This window comes from Caretta caretta, chromosome 2, assembly GCF_965140235.1.
Source record: "Caretta caretta isolate rCarCar2 chromosome 2, rCarCar1.hap1, whole genome shotgun sequence".
Lineage (NCBI taxonomy): Eukaryota > Metazoa > Chordata > Testudines > Cheloniidae > Caretta > Caretta caretta.
Genome location: NC_134207.1, coordinates 79,224,874 through 79,231,641, shown reverse-complemented (window position 1 = coordinate 79,231,641; position 6,768 = coordinate 79,224,874). Strand labels below are relative to the sequence as shown.

General features: G+C 39.1%; 1 long non-coding RNA gene across 1 annotated transcript in view; it reads left to right on the top strand.

Moving 5' to 3' along the window:
* The first annotated feature begins 1,242 nt into the window (after window positions 1-1,242).
* LOC142070779 (uncharacterized) overlaps window positions 1,243-6,768 on the top strand; it is a 123,625-nt gene continuing 118,099 nt past the window's right edge. Inside the window, exon 1 of the long non-coding RNA XR_012666713.1 lies at window positions 1,243-1,396. This is a non-coding gene — a long non-coding RNA (uncharacterized LOC142070779). The remainder of the gene's footprint in view (window positions 1,397-6,768) is intronic.

Below are 6,768 nucleotides of genomic sequence, written 5' to 3'. Positions count from 1 at the left end.
GTGCAATCTTTTTATTGTGAAAGTACAATTTACAAATGTAGATTTATTATTGTTATTATTTACATAACTGCACTCAAAACCAAAACAATGTAAAACTTTAGAGCCTACAAGTCAAAACATGAAGGGATATATGAATGTTTAGCATATCTGGCTACAATATCTGGCAACAGTGCAATGCAAACGCCTGTTCTCGCTTTCAGGTGACATTGTAAATAAGAAGTGGGCAGCATTATTTCCCGTAAATGTAAACAAACTTGTTTGCCTTAATGATTGGCTGAACAAGAAGTAGGACTGAGTGGACTTGTGAATTGAAAAATACTCTTTCTTTTGTTTATCTTTTTTACAGTTTATCAAATGTTTATCAAATATTTGTAATCAAAATAACATAAAGTGAGCACTGTACACTTTGTATTCTGCGTTGTAATTGAAATCAGTAGATCTGAAAATGTAGAAAAACATCCAAAATATATATAATAAATTTAAATTGGTATTCGATTATTGTTTAGCAGTGTGATTAAAACTGCGAGTAATCGTGACTATTTTTTTTTAAATCTCATCAGTTTATTGTGGGTTGATCACTTGCATTAACTGTGATTAATTGCAAAAAGAAAAGGAGTACTTGTGGCACCTTAGAGACTAACCAATTTATTTGACAGCCCTAGTTTGCACATAGGGAAAAAAAATTGCTTGTGCTTTGCATGTATTTTGTTCACTTTTGCAATGTATACGGGATTTTGTAAGATGGACTTTGCTGAAGTTTGCTAGTCTTTCAAATATTTCTTCAATAGCAGAATGGATCACATGAGAGACAATTTGCAGATATTCCATCCTGCCTTCAGCACCTGGTACAATACTTTACCACTCTGCTTCACTTCCTCCTCTCCTCTTAAAGGTTATTTCCACCAGAGATTGGACTCCCTGTGCTTGATCTACTATTGATTATATATCCCACTGTCTCCTTTTCTTTTTATCTCCTACAGTACTGCAGCATGATGCCCACCTTCCCAAACATCACAAGAGCCATCATGAAATGCATCTGCAGTAACCCACACTGCTGAATCTAATTCTCCAACATTAGTCAATATGACTCATCAAATCATGTGCAAAATCAACTGATGGCAGCTCCCCCTTTGTTGATCAACACAGAATAACGTGGAGTTGGTATAAGAGCTGGGGGTTGATTTTTAAAAAAAAAAATCATAGAATCTTTTTACCAGTATATGTAATCCTCATTCAGATTACATGAGTGGTTCAGATCACTGATGTGTCAGTGGATGGTTACATATTCGGAAGGTCCTTTTCCTGAATACTGCACATCTGTTCTCTCTTATGGATGATTCATATGAAAAAAGAGATAAAACATAGCACTTGAAAATGCCACACCTGAACCCTTAAGGTAAGACAGCTGGCTAATACCTCAGTTTCTGGGACACCACTTTAATAACCATTAGTTGTTGTAATTATTGAACATTTTCTCTAGGAAACATCATTTCCATCCTATTATTTCATGTTTGAGTCCATATTAGCATAATTACTTGCTTTCTGACTACAGTCTGGGAGTTTTAGAAGCACAAAGGACATAGCTGGAGAATAAGAAACTCATTCTGGAAAGCCTCTGCATTGACAATTGCATGACTGGCTTGCCGAGGCTAATTCACATTTTTTGTTCATTTTTCCCTTTGATTGACTGACCAAAATACTTCAGGTTTCAGAGGAACAGCCGTGTTAGTCTGTATTCGCAAAAAGAAAAGGAGTACTTGTGGCACCTTAGAGACTAACGAATTTATTTGAGCATGAGCTTTCGTGAGCTGTAGCTCACGAAAGCTCATGCTCAAATAAATTCGTTAGTCTCTAAGGTGCCACAAGTACTCCTTTTCTTTTTGCAAAATACTTCAGACTTTCAGAATCACTTAGGCTCCTTGTTCCGGGGTTTAGAGATGCATAGCAACATGAAGCACATTCATGCAGATTAAGTGCTCTTTGGAGTATTAAAAACCACTTAATCTGTATAAATACGCTTCAGGTTGCTCAGTTTTTGCATTACCTTGAGAATGAGCTGTAGCAGTTAGAAGCTGCATAATGCATTTATTTAAAAGGAGATATAGAATCTGTGATACATGTATCTTCCCAGTGATTACTGTCAGAACAGCAACTTATTCTTTCTTATATTTTTGTACTTCACTGCACTGTATTAATGCAAGTGACAAAGAGCATTTCACATTGTATGCCCTCTTACATTCAGAATTTTGTTTTTATCAATGTTGATTGAGCGGATAAGCATGAGATATGTATAAGTATGGAGTGATTTTTGCAAATCAGTGCACCAAGAAGGATTTATACTTTTAAACAGCTACATGTAAACAGTATTTATTTCCTAATCTAGCTAAATATGTTAGCCCATGCTTAACAAAAGCATACCTTTTTAGTCTCCACTGAATCTAATTTTCATTTTCAACAGAGCTGAAAGAAATGATGTCTGACACACCACCAAGAGCATGATATTGGAATGTCAACTATTTTGCTTTTGGGGTTTACATCACCACATAGTCTAATAACTCCTTACACCACAATTTGATTATTTCCCAAAATAGAAAGCATGCTTGTATTGTGTAGCATTCCCACAGGATATCTTACACGCCCTCAGAGGAATCTAACTTCTATATTTAACATCTTTACAGTGGTAGCTGTGTGTCATAGTATAAAGATTCTTGTGCTTAGATATAATCCAACTTTTTCTCAGTGGTGTATATAGTAGTGCATCCATAAAACCTATCTACTCCTATCTACTTAGATGTGTAGTTCTTAAGTATCATAACATTTTGGTTAAAAAATAGGGGGTGAAATCCTGGCCCCATTAAAGTCAATGGGCGTTTTGTCATTAACTTTAATGCAGCCAGGATTTCATCTAAGGAATGGAATAGAATAGGCTGCATTCAGTTTCATCACAACTTTTGATGTTTGGCATCAGTAAGTATATTACTAAAACAAGCATGGAGGAAGCTTGTAAGAAAAAACAATCTTACATTCTGTGGGCCAGGGCATAGGGTGATTCAGTAGTCGCCCCTCTTTCCTGAGTGTATGTTGAGGCCCAGGTTAATTGTGCTGTTGAATATTCTGGGTCTGGGTCATTAATGCTGAGCACAGGGAGGTGAAAACTTTCCCCCCCCTTTACCAGTGAGGTTCCCTGCATGCCAGGCATGATTTGCCTTCAAGGAAGGCAGGATATATTATTCCCATTGGTTTTCTTAGAGGTGAATCCTGGCTGGGTTCCCATGCCAGCCCACACCATCCACTTTTGGGGCTGCACTGTCTCTAACAGCTCTGCACTGCCAGTTATGAAGGAGGTTGCAGATAGAGCCCTGTGCAGGACTACTTTCTAAGTTATACTTCCGTCCTGCCCTGCAATACCCACTCCCACTCTCTTGGGCATTGTTTCTTACATTTTTATCCTGCTCCCAATCACAAAAACCTTAGATTCCACAAATCCCTCAAGAGAGACAGATTCCCCATGTTACTTAAAAAAACACACCAATAAAAAATTGTCAGTTAATATATAATTTTACAACTAAAAATTTTGCTTAAGCCATGTCAAAAATACTTTAACTCCTGTTAAAATAGACATCAAATCTCTTTCTATTTCTCGCTTAAATTTAAGTATTAAAACCTTTATTTTTAAAAAAGAAAAACTTTCTTTACATTGCCAAAATTCTATTTATGACAAACTGCAAGAGGTTTAGTGTTTTCTGCAAATCACCACAGTCTGGTTCTTTTTGCCCATCCAATCATGCCTGCAACAAAGTACATTTTACCCACTCCTGCTATTATGACAGCGGGTCCTGTGGAACCTGTGGGATCCTAGCCCTGCTGCAGGGCTCTAGTTGCAGAATTCCCAAATGCCTCTTTAGGGCAGTGTTAACTCTCCTGTGACACACCTGAGCATCACAAAAAGGACACAGCATTTGCTGGATGCAGAGTTTAATTTTCCTTTATCTTGCTCACACACACAAAAAATGAGGATGTGGTCTGAGTCACAAATGATGCAGCCACATATTTGTCTTGCTCCTTTAGTTGCTTCCCAGGGTTCTGGCCAGAGGTTTTGATTTTTGGAACTCTTTCCCATTGTAGTTGGTTGAATAATATTTCTCAAATAATTTCACAATATTTTTCAAATTATTCAGGTTTCTTTTCCCCCATTATTCATCAATCTTAAAAAAGGCTGAATAACTCTCTCTCTCTATGTATATGAATTTCATGATACATTTTGGAATAAAACATATGCACATTTTTCCCATTGTTGGTCCAGAATTAGTACCCTCCCACATAAACTATATGACTCCTGGTGTGCATATTCAAATATTGTGTGAGATCACTGTTGTTCAGGGGTTCTTCTGTTTGGAGCTTAGTGCAGGACATGGGGCTAACCTTGTTTCCCTCTTGATGGCTAAGGATTCTACTATACAGTGTCATAATTCTTGAACTCTGTAAATGTGTTTTATATTCTGGATCATTTAATTTTGTTAGGCAAATGTGCTTCATTTTTTAATGATAAAATGTTCTCATGCTCATCTCTCATAACTGTTTTTCCCCTTTGTAACAACTGATGCATAAAGTCTAATCTTTTGTAGTTGAAGGAAGATGTTCTTTGAGGATTGATTTAGGATCTGCCTTTGTCTTACTAATTTTTAATTACATGCAGTCAGACCTGATTAATCTGAATTAGTATGCAAAGCCCATTTTTAGAACTAAATAAAAATCAGATTAACAAGTAAAGGGTACATACAAGGATGTGTTAGAAGATTGGTTAGAAGTGAATTCCTTCTTATTCTTAAACATACATGTTTCCATCCGTACAATGTCTGCCTTCACATTGACTATATAGTTCTGCTATGTTATAGAGCTTTAATTTCTTTTGGTCCTGACTGCACCTCTAAGTGTAATAAATAAAATAATATTAATTTTTTATATAGCAGAAACATGGACGTAACAAATTCAGTCCAGAACACACAAATAAGTGTTCAAAGGCTTTTAAAGGCCACACGTGTTTAAAGGCCACAAGGCACTTTGCTTAGCCCTTACCAAAGGAGTGAACTCATTGACGTAAATGGGATTTAAGCACATGCTTAAAATTAGCACGTATTGAAATGCTTTTTCTGAACTGGGGGCTTGCGGAATAGGGCTGGATATACTCACCTGTGGACAGTGTGTTCACATATATTCCTCAACTAGAACATTTAACTATATTTGTCATTTTCAATTAATGATTGCATTTTACTCAATGAAATCTAATTATTGCCAAGAATGACTTCTATTTGTCAAAACTGTCCAGTGTTGTAACACTTTCATAGCAGTTAATTCATGCAGGTTGTAGAATAATCTTAATCTAAAACATGGTATATTATACTGTGAACATTATACTGGATTTTATTTTAAAACTTTTCAAATACAATAGAAAATGCATCCATACAAAGCTGGTAGTACATTAGCTACTTTCATTTCCATTGACAAGTAGACATCCAGTGTAGACAACAAGGGCTTTATTCTTGACTGACCTATACCCTATTCATGCTCAATTTTTTGTTCTTTTTTTCCCCTGGAGTTTATTTCCATGTTGTGTACAAGAAATTAAAAATGACTCAAATTACCAAAATGGTTTTAATTGGCATGCAGTAAGTAATTTCGCTCATACATTGTCAAGATGCCAAGATGAAAAGGGAATGAAGCTCATGGAAAAAGACAGAATTGACATGAATAGATAAAAGCACTTGTCCATGAAAAGTAAACAAACTTAGAAAAAGGTCTACGTGCAAATCAGATCCAGCTATGTGACTGGGCTCACTGCATCATTCCTGTAGATTATTCATTATTATTAATTAAAATAAAAAGCTGAACAAGTTGAAGACGCAGCTGGAGACAAGGTGGGTTTTTTTTTTTTTTTTGGTGATTCATGAGTAAGGCTACGTTATAGTCATGGGTATTTTTAGTAAGTCATGGACAGGTCACGGGCAATAAACAAAAATTCATGGCCTGTGACCTGTCCATGACTTATATACTATATACCCCTGACTAAAACCTGGGGAGGGGGCAGGGGTGCTGCGGGTGTTCATGGGGGGCGGCCTGGGGGTGCTGCATGTTCTTGGGGGGGGAGGTGCCATGGGGGCTGGGGTGCAGCCCAGGACCCCCACTGGTGCTGGTGGGGGAGGCAGGCAGCGGCGTGTGGCCCAAGTGTCCTGTTGGTGCTGGAGGGGGTGGGGTTGCTGGGGCTGGCAGGCTCTCTACCCGGCTCCTTGTGGCTCCCTGGAAGCAGGGACATGTCCCTCCCTCAGTTCCTAGCTCTGTGCACTGCCCCCACCCCAAGTGCTGGCTCCGCAGCTCCCATTGGCCAGGAACCGGCAGCTAATGAGAGCTGTGGGGGTGGTGCTGGTGGGCAGAGGCAGAACATGGAGCCAGGAGCTTAGGGAGAGAGGGACATGTCCCAGCTTCCGGGGAGTGCCCCAAGATACCCGCCACCCAGAGCCCTTACCCCTTTCCGCATCCCAACCCCCAGCCCTGAACCCCCTCCCACACTCAAACTCCTGCTGCTGCTGGGAGAGTGGGGGGCGTTGGCCTGAGACTGACCCAGCAGTGGCAGATGTGGCTGGCTCAGGGGCTGCCTGAGTTGCTCAGGTGGCCTCCAGGCCAGCTGCACCGACTGCTGCAGAAGTCCCGGAGGTCCCGGAAAGTCATGGAATCTGTGACTTCCATGACAAACTCACAGCTTTAGTCATGAGC